At 38.2% G+C, this 13,836-nt stretch overlaps 1 pseudogene; it reads left to right on the top strand.

The window, feature by feature from the left end:
* Positions 1–5,426: 5,426 nt before the first annotated feature.
* Positions 5,427–10,620, top strand: LOC135319034 (ATP synthase subunit alpha, mitochondrial-like; annotated as a pseudogene).
* The last annotated feature ends 3,216 nt before the right edge of the window (positions 10,621–13,836 follow it).

Genomic DNA, 13,836 nt, shown 5'->3' with positions numbered 1-13,836 from the left:
ATATTCAATACCTTGTAATAACCTATAATGGAAAAGAATTTGAAAAAGAATATATATATGTATAACTGAATCGCTATGCTGTACACCAATAAAAAGCGTAGCCATCTCTCTGGAGCAGATCTCAAGAGTTGGGGTGCCTGCCGTGGGGCACAAAGCCCTTGATCCTCTGGGAGAAGCCCAAACGTCGGGTGGGGTTTTGGTGAGAACGCATCTCTGTCTCTCCTGTCCATCTTGATGTGGTCCTTTCATCCTTCCTTCTGCAGGAGCAGCTCAGCCTCTTTTCAGTTCTTTCTCTGAGGACGTGGTTCCATGTGCAGCTGAAGATTTTGTGTGCCCATGGAAGGAGGGGAGTTCAGGGTCCTTCTGTGCCATCATCTCGGACTGCTCCCTGGTTTTCACTTTCATTTAAATTGAGATCATAATGCTATGTGACAAGAACCCATCTGTATAAGAGTATCATTATTATTTACCCATTCTTACTGTTATACACGGTTTCCACATAGTAACTGCTCATTGTTATAATGCCTTTTTAAGGCATTCTTGGAAGACTTCTTTACAATTATATCCAACGATGCAGTGGTGATGTCATAATACTAATTACTAAATGTATGCTAAATTTTAAGATCTGTTTTTACTGACTCTGTCAAGTGACCTCGAAAAACATTAAAATTACCATCGATTGGTGTGATTTTATGGCAATGTATTTTCTCCAGTTTTGTTCTTTATAAATAAAACAATTGAAAAGGTTTGCCCAGATATTATTACAACTTCATAGAGACTTTGCTAAGGGAGAATTTTTGAGGTAAAATAATTCCCTCTGTGTTTAGGTAGAAATCTCCATCATTATAATTGTACCTTTTCTGTGAATTTTCTGTTTCTCACATGCTCTTTCTTTGGAACCCTTTTTACAAAGGAGATTTTACAAACATAATGGCTTGTTGGTTTCTGTACCTTCATAATAATTCCACTTTCGTCATAGAGAAGTTCAGGGCTGTCTTCATCAGTGCCTAGGTCCAATCATGGCTTACATTTGGAGAGCTGGAGGGATTTGTAACTCACTAGGCTTCCTTGTGCGTTTGGCAGAGAGATGGCCAGAGTTAACAACAGCCACGCAGCAGAATGAGGACGTGGCCGATGTGCAGGTGCTGGAGACAGTGTTTTCAGTGTAGAGCTGGCATAAGGTTGTTCCATCAACAGATGTTCACTGAACATCTACTGGGTATGACACAATTTCTGAGCACCCTAGCCTAGTGTTCTGAGCCGAATTCGCTGCCCTTCATGCTCCTCAGCGTTGGCATGAGCTCTTTCCAACATTTTTTTCAGGATGTTAAAGCCTGTAAGCTAAGTGTCCATCATAATGATAGGTTGTCCCAGGACTCAGCACCAAAGCCAGAGTATGAATGAAATTTTTTTTTTTTGCAAACCATCAATATGATGATTTACCCATTATGTGTGATGAAATTAGTCTTCAAACGGCTATTCTTTTTGACAGGTGACTTTGCTTGCTTAACATATGGTTATAGGAAAAATCCCATGATCAACACTGTCAAAACCAAACAGCATTAAATGTCTATGATTTGGAACACTCTAAAGGTGATTAATTTGGGAAGCGATTGGGGGAGTTGCTTTTAAAAATGTATGCCTTCTGTTTTATCTCGATACACTGGTGAATCGTAAATACCCATTGTCAGAATAGATTGTCTTGTTGCTGAAATGTTTTTAAATCTTGCCCTTCTGCAGTAACATTTTGGCATATATTTTCTTCCATAAATATATGTTGCTTCATGCACAAAAACATACAATTCTATTTTTCATATAGCTGTTAATAGTCTATTTTTAGAATTATGCAGATTTAGGCACATAATACAAAGTAACCTTTTTTTTTTCTTCATAGAACTGGTAAATTGTTTCATAATTTATCCCTGCTAAAGTAACTCCTTCTCAACTGAGAACCTATTTTCAAGGCTTCTTGTGAAAGTAAAGTTATACGTCAGAACGGTTTGCACAAATTAGATTTGTTTGTTCTGCATGTTTTGAATTATGTTAGAAATAATCTTATATTATTCTCTCATAGCCTCTTGTTATAGAATACAAAATAATGCCGTAATTCAGCAGAGCACTAAAAAGTGACTGTAAGCCCCCCATATAGTACATGACAACTTCTTTGCATATCAGTTTGCTAAAAAGGCTAAACAAAAGGAAAGATTTAGGATTACAAGATATACAATAAAAAATTATACTTCTTAGAGGGGTGATATCAACAGATGGAGATTAAACAGCAGAGAAATGAGTGCCAAGTGAGCACCCCCAAATTATATCTGCTCAACAGCAATTCCCTCAGGGTCCTGAATGACCCTCTGGTTAGTTTCGTGTTTGTTTTCTAAACTCACAGCTGGTGTCAAGATGGCCAGGCTTAAACAAAACCTTTGCCAGCACCCTAGCTGCCTGAGGACAAGGTCAGGGTTCTGTGGCTTTGACCATTGGGCCCCCATTGGCTTCTTCGATGTGGTAATAGAGTCAGACAGCTGTGCGTTCAAATCTTGTGTCCTGCCCTGACACTGCGATCAGAAACGTCTCTTTCCTCTGAACTTTCATAACAACGGTGCTTGTGTTTCTGTCGCAGTGGTAATAACATCTTACCCTGCATTAAGGTATTCCAGGTCACATCTTGTTTCTCCCACTAGGCTGCATATGCCTTGAAGGGTGAGGACTGTGCCTTGTTTATTGCTGAGACTCCCAGTACCGTTTAGTCTAGAACTTTCCACACGGTATGTACTCAATACATATAGACTGAAGAAACTAAGAAATAAAGGTGCCTTTTGAGAATTAAACAACAAGAAGAACAAAATTCCAAAATCAGCCGAACAGAGGAAAATCACAATTTTATGCAGAGTAAGTTACAGAAAGGTATTGCTTTAAGAAATGCTGGTCAATTTGCAGCAACATGGGTGGACCTAGAGATGATCACACTAAGTGAAGTACGTCAGACAGAGAAAGACAAATGACGTACAATATCATTTATACGTAGACTCTAAAAAATGATACAAATGAACTTATTTACAAAACAGAAAAAGAGTCACATAGAAAGCAAACTTATGGTTACCAGGGAAGAAAAGAGGTTGGGAGGGATAAATTAGGAGTTTGAGATTAGCAGATACAAACTGTTTTATACAGAATAGATAAACAACAAGGTCCTACTGTATAGTACAGGGAACTCTTCAGTAACTTTTAATAAGCTATAATAAAAAAGAATATGAAAAGAATATATATAAATGAATCACTACGCTGTACACCAGAGACTAACGCAACATTGTCAATCAACCATACTTCAATTTAAAAAATTTTAAAAATAAAATAGAATTAAAAAAGTAAGAAATGCTGGCCAGATCATATTTAGTTCTACCGTGACTGCCTAGGCGTGGGGGGCAGCAACACAACCCGGTAAGACCGTCCTTCCTCCTAGGCCTTTTCTTTTTTTTTTTAACCAACCCCATTCATTGCCTCCACACTATCCAAGCAAGCTATTGTCTGATGCTTTGGGAAACTAGTGACTAGGCCACCACTTCCTTCATGCCTGATGGGGACAATCAGCGAGGCCTCCGCTGCTCAAAGTGTGGGTCTTCGTCAGTGGCTTCTGCATCCCCTGGGAGCTCACTGTAAATGCAAGTTTTCAGGTGTGATCACAGAGCTACTGAATCAGAATCTGCATTTTAACAAGAATTTAACACCTGGAGAGGTGATCAGCTTGTGTATTCAAGTTTGAGAAGTACTGACCTCAGACATTTGTCCAAAATACTAAGTTTGAGGTCCTCTCCCGTGGATTCTGATGCTCTAGAGGGTTTCTGCAAATCCATATTTTTAGCACCTGTGATTTTTTTTTTTAATCATAAAGCAAATTTACAAAGTACCAAACTCTTTCAATCAGGGACAGAATGTTTTAAATGATGACCTAAAACGTTTATGCATCCTTGAGCACTCCCAGGTGTTCTACTGGTAGAAGAGGAGGAGGTAAGAAAAGGAACAAGTGTCTGCCATTGGACTCTTGGGTCCATATGGATCTCTACAGTCGGGGTCTTCCATATTTCTGAAGAGCGCACTTGGGCTTAGGGGATAAACATTTTTAAAAAAAATTTAGCTCTTTCTGATGGAAATATTCTAACACTGCATTTTATGTTTCCTTACTTTGGCAATATAATTCATTCCTTAAGGAAGATATTATCAGGTTGATGTGTATATTTATGCTATAATGTTATAAAACAGAGCATCTTGGGGCATCTCTGGTGTGTACTGATGGCCACTCACAAGGAATAATCCACATGGATAGAAAATACATGTATCTGATGCATGTGTATATAACTTAATATATGTGTTTATACTCACAAACAAAAATTCACGTGTACACTTTGACACATGTGTGAAGGCGTATCAATAGAAAACACAACACGGTTTTCTAAAGTGATTGTTTTATCCAAAGCCTTGGAGGAAGGAATGGCTTTAAAGCCAACTTTTTCCTTCTTTCAGATCCTAAAGTTATTTTTAAAAACTGTAACGATAAATGTATTTATTCAGTTCTATTGCCAAAAATAATGAAAGATAGATCTGCATCAAATATACTGTAGATTTTCTTCCAGCACTTGCCACAGTGCAAATAATTTGTTTCAAAGCACTTCAGTGGCATCGAGGAGAAGAGGGAGTTTCGGTGAATCGAGGACCTTTGTGGGAAGGATGCTTGGAACTAAAAAGCAGTTAGCACAGAGGATAGACTAGAAGATTTGCTCATGTAAAAATAATGACCTGACAAAAAAAAGACTATGTGCTGAGAATGAATCCCTCTAAGTTCAACAACAAAGGTTCTTATGGAAACAATGCCAAATAATGACTGTAAACAAAATATTTTCCTCCATGTCCTCTGTGAAATGTCTTTCGTATTCTCCAGCCCACACTTGTTATCCTGCCAGAGGTGCCCTCAGCATGACGTTAAGAGTTTGAATTTGTAGTTTTGAATACTGATGATTTAAGGTTATTTTGAAAGGATGCATCAATCTTTCCCATTTCTTATAAAACGTTTCCTTCCTTTTTTATCCACAGTCATCCCTACTTGTCTGTATGATGCATTCTCTACTTGTTCGTAAACACGATGTCATTATTCTGTAAATGTCTTTCATCTATACACTTTAGTACATCATCTACTGAGTAGGGACCATATCCTTTAAACCTCATATATTTTCTTTGTGAAGTATTCAGGGGTCAACACATTTTGTCCAGATGTAACAGATGGAGATACGTCATTTGGCAGATTAAAGTTCACTCCACAAATATGTATCCAGTGACTGCCATACCCTGTGAACGGGCTGAAGTGATGGGGATATGGATAGATGCAACCTCTTCTCTAAGAAAGCTGAATGTACTGCTGGGGTGGGCGAGTAATGAGACTGCATAAACATCCTGATGGAAGTAGAGGGCTTGCTGACAACCAACCCAGAACTGGGGACAAAGGAAAATTTCCAGAGGAAGTGCTCTCTCTGCGGGAGTCTCCAGGCCAGCGGGAGGGGAGGTGGAGGTCGGGAGGTGGAGGACAGAAGGTGGTGGGGATGGGGCCCCAGGCTTGGAAGGAGCATGCGCAGGTCTCCTGCGTGAGCCGACGAACACGTGCAGTTTCAGGACCTAACGGAAGTGGTGCGTGCTGGGGTTTGCATCCTCGTGGGTCACACCCGGCATCTGTGTTACATTTAAATTTTACTAAGAGCTTTCTTGTGCATTATCTAGCTCATTGCTCACAGCTTCCTCAGCTGACGTACGTAAGGTCAATAGGGATGAAGTGAGTTCTGGCTCAGAATCACTCTTGAGCTTCCGCCTCCCATGCTGAGCCCACATCCTCTTCTGTCTTTCATTTGTGCCTTCTAACATGTGGACGGTCAGTGAACAGAAACCCTCAGGTCATCTCAGAATTTGGAAAAGTGCAGGTCTTTCTTCAACTGTTACCTATTTTATTTGAGAAAACACCTCTTTATATATAAATATATATATAATGTATATAAATATATATAAAGTCTATAGAAATATGTAATTTATATATATTTATATATGAATATATATACTTTATATAAATATATTATATATAATTTGAATATATAAAACATTTATATATAAATATGTAAAGAGATGTTTTCTCAAATAAAATAGGTAACAGTTGAAGACAGAATTGGATTTACATTTATATATATAAAGAAACAATGTTTATATATATACATATATACATGTGTGTGTGTGTGTGTATGTGTGTATATATACATATATATATGACTTTTTTTTAACAGAAGGACTGTTTCCAGGGACTTTGAGACACTCAAACTACAAGGGAGACACCTGGGGAGGTTAATTAACTCAGAATTGACAATAATTAAGGCTAAACAATAAAAAAGATGCTTTCCTGGGCCACACATCTTACAGAAAATTACAGATTTGATGGATGTCAGGAAAGAGCAGCGTTTTACCAATTATTACCCCAATTATAATTTAGAAGAACTGTCAGTTATAGAAGTTCGTTTAGCAAGTGATTTTGAACTATCTCTTAATTTTTTTTTTATATCACAGATTGGCATTTAAACTACAGTCAAGATAAACCTAAACTTGAAATGGAAAACTTCAATCCTAATGCTCAAAAAATAATAGCTTCAAAGCAGTGAAGCCTGTGGGAAACGCAGATGCACTGAAACCTTTCTGCTCACGTGTGGCAAAGAAATGACCTTCTTTGAGCCTCAGTTTCTTGCTCTGTAACAAAAATTTATCTTCTAAACTTTTTGTGAGGATCCAAGAAGTAAAAGAAAGTAAACCATTTTTATAACTATATAAAACCTAGTTACTGAGTGATCATTTTTTGAATTTGTTTAGTTCTTGAATTACCCTGTATCTCTTTAAATAGTAAAGAAAAATGAGACTATTGGTATCAAGGCAGTTCGTGACATGTAAACTGTTGTTCACATCTGTCATGGCCTGGCGAATGGAAGATGCTAAAAGACTACTAGGTGAATGAGTTCACCCTTAATAGAAAGGCAGACCAAAGATGGAGAAGTTTAAAACATGAATTGGGAAAGAATAAATCCTGGGGAAAGAGTGAAGTGGACATAAGATTTCCTACCTAACTGTGAAGCGAAAAACCACCAAAAACTTGGGGAAAAAAAACAAAACAAAGGGAGGAAAGCATATGATTTTGGTGTCATCCCTGAGCACTGTTTAACAAACCCAGACAAAGATTATTTTATTTTATAGGGTAATGCAGCTTTGGTTTACTATTGATCATGGCCAGCCCAGGCTCTGCGAAGTGACATGTTAATTGTAGCTTCGTGTCACGCAGAAGCAGATGATTTCTGGTACCGATGCAAATGAGTAGGGAACCACAATGGTTACAGTTTTATTGGCCCGTAGAACGTTAACCTGTCCTTTCTCTAACTTAGCCAACCTATTTCTGTGGGTTTTCTCAGACAGGTGATACAAATCTGTTTCTCAAACGCAGTGTGAACCAGCTCTACCATCCTGTGGGATCCCTCACTTGTGAATAAATATATCTTTGACACAGATATTCTACATCTCTGGGATGCTTTGAACTTTTTGAAAATTAAGCTTGACAGTTTTAAAGAAAACCGACTTACAGTTGTGGGTTTTGTCGACAGAAGAGAAATGCACAACCTAAAAGTGGAGAATTATCTTTTACCCGGTAGACTTACTGAGGACTTAAGCCTGGGAGACAGCTTCTTAGATAGCTAGCTCTGAGGGACTGTTCTTAAGAGAAATGATAGAAGCCAAGTTATGTAGGCATTTTTGCCAAAAAAAAAAAAAAATCAAAACAGGTAGTCCAACATCAAAAGATGAATGCCAATTATTTAAAAAATAAAACACACCAGCCATCTCAGGTTAATGAATTTAAGGCTTTTCTATGTATGGGAAGATGCAAGAGTCTGGACTTATGGAAATTATTCCTTAATGTGCACCTTAACTACCTTGGGCCAGCATCCTGTTTTTCTCCGCTGTGCATCCCTTTGGGTGCACCATCAGTGAGGGAGGGGCTGCAGTGGCTGATGGCTCGATGGCCGCGGCAACACCCTTTGTTTACTGAAATGGCAGGTGACATGCTTTGTCCACAGTTTCCAAGAACAATGTGGGAAAGAGAGAGAAAAGTTGTATTTCAAGGCTCAGCTATTAAACACTCTTTCCTTTATGCACGGGGTGAATAAAGACATGAAACATTGCCTGCTTTGTGAAACTTCTTTGGCCTTAGAGAATCAGCTGACTGAGAAAATAAAAGTTCTCTACTAAAAGAAAAGGGTAACATACTCAATCACTTTGAAATAATAATACAAACTAAGCAAGTGGGAATATAGGATTCGTCTTTTAAAACAGCGTAAATATTCTAGTTGCTATATGTCGTGGGATGCACTCTGGAGATTGTCCTTTTGCTTTTATTTTTCATTTGTTTTCCTTTGCTCGAGCGAGAGGGACCAGTAAGTCCCTACCTGAAGGGAGAGTCAGGGAATTCTGGGTGGTAGAGGGTCTTACAAGAATCCCTGCTGTTAGAGGTGGCCAGGAAGCCATTGTCCGGGAAGGAACTGTAACCTGATATTTTGAATACAAAAGGTCAGAAAGGAGCAGCCAAGGAGGAGTCTGGGAGAAGAAAGGTGTATGTTGTTCTAGGCTCTGGCTTTGTGGCCATGTGACTACTTGGCTCCCTCTTACCGAGAATTCTGAGAAGGCTGCAGTGGAGACTGGGAAGGCAAATGGACGGCCATCCAACATGGTGGACTCTGTCTGTGAGTGGTGCTGTGTCAGAGCCCCCGGGTCCAGCAGGAATTAAGGAATCAAAAGTGTTCCTTAATTAGTTCTTGGCTCCATCTTTCGGATCAAGCACTATTCTGTGGACAGGGCACCCCCTTGTGGTTGCAGCAGGAGATGCATCCGAATTCCTCTAATGACCCTGTTTCTTTCAATAGGTGAGAATGAATCTGGGGTCAGAAATGCACTCTCTGGTCAGGCAGAGTTCACTAAGAACTGGGGCGAGGATATGGGGAGTAGAGGGGAGGTCAGAGAAATGTCATTGCTTAATTTGTTCTGTAAGAGATCAGAATACTAAGAATGAATGGAAACTTTTCAGATAAGGAACTTTTAAGATAACATAAAAATTTGTTGAAAAGACAAATGAATGATAAAGGAATGAATCAAAGATATAAGTGTGATTTGCATGTGTGTATGTGTCTGTGTCTGTGTGTGTGATTTCCAGGTAAAATGACACATAATAAGATAAAGGGTAACTTTTTGATCCAAGGACATGTTTTATATTTATGACAATCATAAATATATTAGTATTAATTAGTATTAAAAGAGGAGCAGAACCTTTACATGTAACTTCAAAATCATATGAAAATATTAAGTTCTGTTTTGGTTTCTGATTACTACAAATTACTGCCAAATTAGTGGCTTAAATATTTATTTAATATTTTACCATGTTTGAGATGAGAAGTCTGAAGTGGGTCCAACTGGGCTAAAATCAAGGTTTTGGCAGGACTACATTCCTTTTCGAGGCTCCAGGGGAAAATCTGTTTCCTTCCTTTGCCTTTTCCAGCACCTGGAGGCTGTCTGCACCCCTTAGCTTGTGCCCTCTTCCGTCTTCAAACCAGCAGTGTCTTGTCCAGTCTTTCTTATGAAGCATCACTTGGACACTGACCTTCCACCTCCCTCTTCCAACTTCTAACAGATCTTCTTGAAAACAGAATTGTTCTACAAAGGTATTCGTCCTGCCATTAATGCTAGTTTGTCTGTTTCCCTTGTCGGATTTGCTGCCTCAACCAGGGCGGTGAAGCAGGTGGCAGGTACATGAAACTGGCATTGGCTCAGTATCCTGAGGTTGTGGCTTCTGCCCAGTTTGGTTCTGATCTCAATGCTGCTACTCAAGAACTCTTTTTTTAAACTTATTTTTTAATCTATTTTTATTTATAGTGGCTAACATTTGCCAATCCCAAACTCCCAAATTCATCCCTTCCCATCCCTTTTCCCCAGTAACCATAAGATTGTTTACTATGTCTTTAGGTCTGTATCTGTTTTGTAGATGAGTTCATAGTGTCTTTTTTTTTTTAGATTCCACATGTAAGTGATATCATATGCTATTTTTCTTTCTCTTTCTGGCTTACTTCACTTAGAATGACAATCTCCATGTCCATCCATGGTGCAGCAAATGGCATTATTTTATTCTTTTTTATGGCTGAGTAGTATTCCATTGTACAGATGACTGGATAAAGAAGTTGTGGTATGTTTACACAACAGAATACTACTCAGCATCTCTTGAGTCATGGTGTGCATCTGACTGAGTTGCTGAAGCCAGGACAGGATGCTTCCGTGGCTGTTGAAGAGCAGAGGCTTGATTTATGTGGGTGTCGGGGAATATCTCGATAAGCTGGAGCCCAGCAAGATCACGAAGTTTGAGAATGCTTTCTTGTCGCATGTTATCAGCCAGCACCAAAGCCTACTGGGCAAAATCAGGGCTGATGGAAAGATCTCAGAAGAGTCAGACGCAAAACAGAAAGAGATGGTAACCAACTTCTTGGCTGGATTTGAAGCTTAAACTCCTATGGATTCACATTAAATATCAGATGGGTTTTGTCATTGTTTCTTCTAGTAATCAGTTCCCTTTCTAAAGGGATCACTCCCATACTGCAGATGTACAGTGATCATGTTAAAATAAAGGTTCCATATTCTTGGATGAAAACAAAATGTCCTTATGAATACATTGGCTCACCTGAATGATCCAGGGTAATCTCACCACGGTAAGATCAGCTGATTATCAACCTTGGTTTATCTGAAACCTTAGTTCTTCTCTCCCATTTGACAGGCATGTTTATAAGATATGGGCATCTTGGAGCGGGAATATTATTCCGACTGCAAAGGCAAGGAAAACAAAGTAAAATCAGAGAAATATGGAATATATCTCACTGAATCATAAGATATCACATAAAGACTTTTAATTATGCTGACTGACTTCATTTGTTTATTTTTTTTCAATTAGTGCATCATGAATGTTTGTAAAAATCTGTGATGACTGCTGGGGATTTTCAAGCCAAGTTCATTATAGTAAGTTGATTTGGGACAGGTATTTAAATAGTTAACTTTTCCTGGATAGAAATAGCTTAACTGACCTTTTACTGATGATAAAATGTTACCTTTTCTTTGTAAAAAGTGCAAAAAGACCATATATATATATATATATATATATATATATATATGAAAGTAGTAACTCATTCGTTCTGTCATATAGAGACAACTCCAAATGCATTTGAGAATATTCTTTTAGGTATTTGAGAAGCATAAAAGCTTGTCAAATATCTTAAAGCTTAACAATATCTGTTTGTTTAGATAAATGGGATTATCTTTTATCTGTGCAAGCAATAGAGCCCTGCATCATGAGTTTTGATTGCTTTTCTCAATTCCTTTGCGTATCATTTCAGTAATCTCTCATCATTGGACACTTCACCTGATTCCCACTGTATCTTTTTTTAAAAAACATTCTGCATTCAAAAAAGCAAATACTTTTATTAACATTATTATACATACTTGTTTTATATGTTTCCTATTGATTTCCTTAAGACAAATTCTAGACGTAAATTAGATGGTAACAGGTATCAATTTAAATTAGTGCTTTTTTCTCAAGGATATAAGGAAAACAGCTAACAAGCCTGGAGATTAGAGATCTTATTATGGTAACAGCGGGTAATTTAAAATAAAGTGTTTTGAAGAATAATAAGAATGACTTTTGCACATAAAGTTTGAATGTTTATTATTCATATAGTGGTACTATGCTCTAGTACAAATTGATCTTATTAATATGTTTAAATTTTTTGTGGTCAGGGGAGGGGGTAATTGAGATTATTTATTTACTTATTTTTAATGTTATAATAGAGGTACTGGGGATTGAACCCAGGACCTCATGCATGCTAAGCATGTGCTCTACCACTGAGCTCCACCCTCCCCCTGATCTTTTTAGTATGTTTAAATCTCATGTTCATTCTTTCCTTAGGAGGTCACAGATCCTGAGACTAACAGGCAGTGAGATCCTTGCACAGAAAGTAAAAATGAACCACAAAGGATGATTCCACTCTGTTTTTGAAAAGGAAGATGGAAATGCAGCCAAGGGCCGATCATACGCTTTGGGTCATTTGGGTCACCTCCCTGGGCCTCGCTTGTCAAGGACAGAGCTAGAGAGCTGATTGATTTCCTTCTGTCTCTAATGTTCCTCCAGCCTTTAGTGCTCAGCACTAAATAAAATGACATTTTGATGTTGAAATGACTGGTTTACATTATTTATTTACGTATTCTCTTTACTTCCAAAAAAGCTTGTAGGAACTTACAAGAAAAACTTGAATCCAATAAGGCCAAGAATCACTCCACGATAAAAGTCAATTACTCAAACTCTGTACATCAGTTTTATTGGTAGAAGGGAAATCTGAACACATTACACAGCTGTCGGAGAGATTATATGGAATAAAGTATATAAAATTTCCTGCACTGCTCATGGTTTTTAGTTTCCATCCCCATCCTCTCAAGTAAAAGTGGAAAAGTAGAGAAATACTGTAACAAAACTCTGGGTGAAGAACACTGCCATAGTATATTCATTTTACATTCCCACTCAGAGGGAACAAGAATTCCCGTTTTCCACATTCTCATCAACACTGGTTATTTTCTTTTCCTGGTATTAGCCAACCTAATGGGTGCGAGGAGCTATCTCGCTGCGATTTTGACTTGCTTTTCCCTAATGGTGAGTAACACCGAGCACCTCTTCCTGTGCTTCTTGGCCATTTGAACTCCTTCTTTGGAGAAATGTCTATACACGTTCTTTGCCAATTTTTTTAATCGGGTCGTTTGCTTTTTTATTGTTGCTGAGTTGCACATGTTCTTTACTTACTTGGTGATTTTCAGATATACGATTTGCAAATATTTTCCCCATTCTGTAGGTTGCCCTTTCCCTCTGCCGACTGTGTCCTTTATTTAATGCACAGAAGTTTCCAATGTTGATGTAGTCTAATTTATCTATCTTTACTGTGGCTGTTACCTGACATCATTTGTTACAGTTTCAGTGTTACTTGCCAGTACACGATGCAAAGTCTTTAAAATCCTGACCAAATTCAGGGCAGAGTTTCTCCCAGATTCCACTCATGGATCTAGGACTGAACTCTGATGCCGGACCCACCAACTTCTCTTGTTTCGCTAAAAGCTTTGTGGTGTCAGTGTCACCAAGCCTGTTTAATGTTGTTGTTTAGAGGAAGAGTAAATCACATCATCTAATTCTAGGAAAATAGAATAAAAATTTTCCCATCGGGTCTTATCCTAGACTCTCTACTGGCCTGGCTCCAAGTATCTTTTTCCTTGCCTTGGAAGAGGTGCTCACTGCAGAATGGGACAGTTAATCCTACAAGAGTGGTGGGTTCATTATTCTTCATTCTTGATTCATGTTGACTCGAATCATCAGGCATTAATTTCAGAAATAAAAGATTTCATCAACTTTTGTGGGGACGGGCTTAATTTTATGGGCCATGTTTTATGTTACCCATTTCAAATATAGTTTAGTGCAAAAGAAATTCAAACATTGATAAAAATCTACGAAAATAAAAAGCCAATTATAAAATAAATGTTTTCACTGTGCAAACGTGCTGTAGATAAATTTCCTATATCCCGCGGTGGAATGGGTAATTTAGTATCCATCTTTGCACAATGGTATATGTGAACTTTGATCAGTGTTGCAATTCTAAGTTTAAAAAATACCTACAAATATAGGGGTCATAAAGGAAGCTGTCTTAA

This window comes from Camelus dromedarius, chromosome 2 (assembly GCF_036321535.1).
Source record: "Camelus dromedarius isolate mCamDro1 chromosome 2, mCamDro1.pat, whole genome shotgun sequence".
Taxonomy (NCBI): domain Eukaryota; kingdom Metazoa; phylum Chordata; class Mammalia; order Artiodactyla; family Camelidae; genus Camelus; species Camelus dromedarius.
Note: the sequence above shows the minus strand (reverse complement) of the source record. Positions and strands in the feature narration are given on the sequence as shown.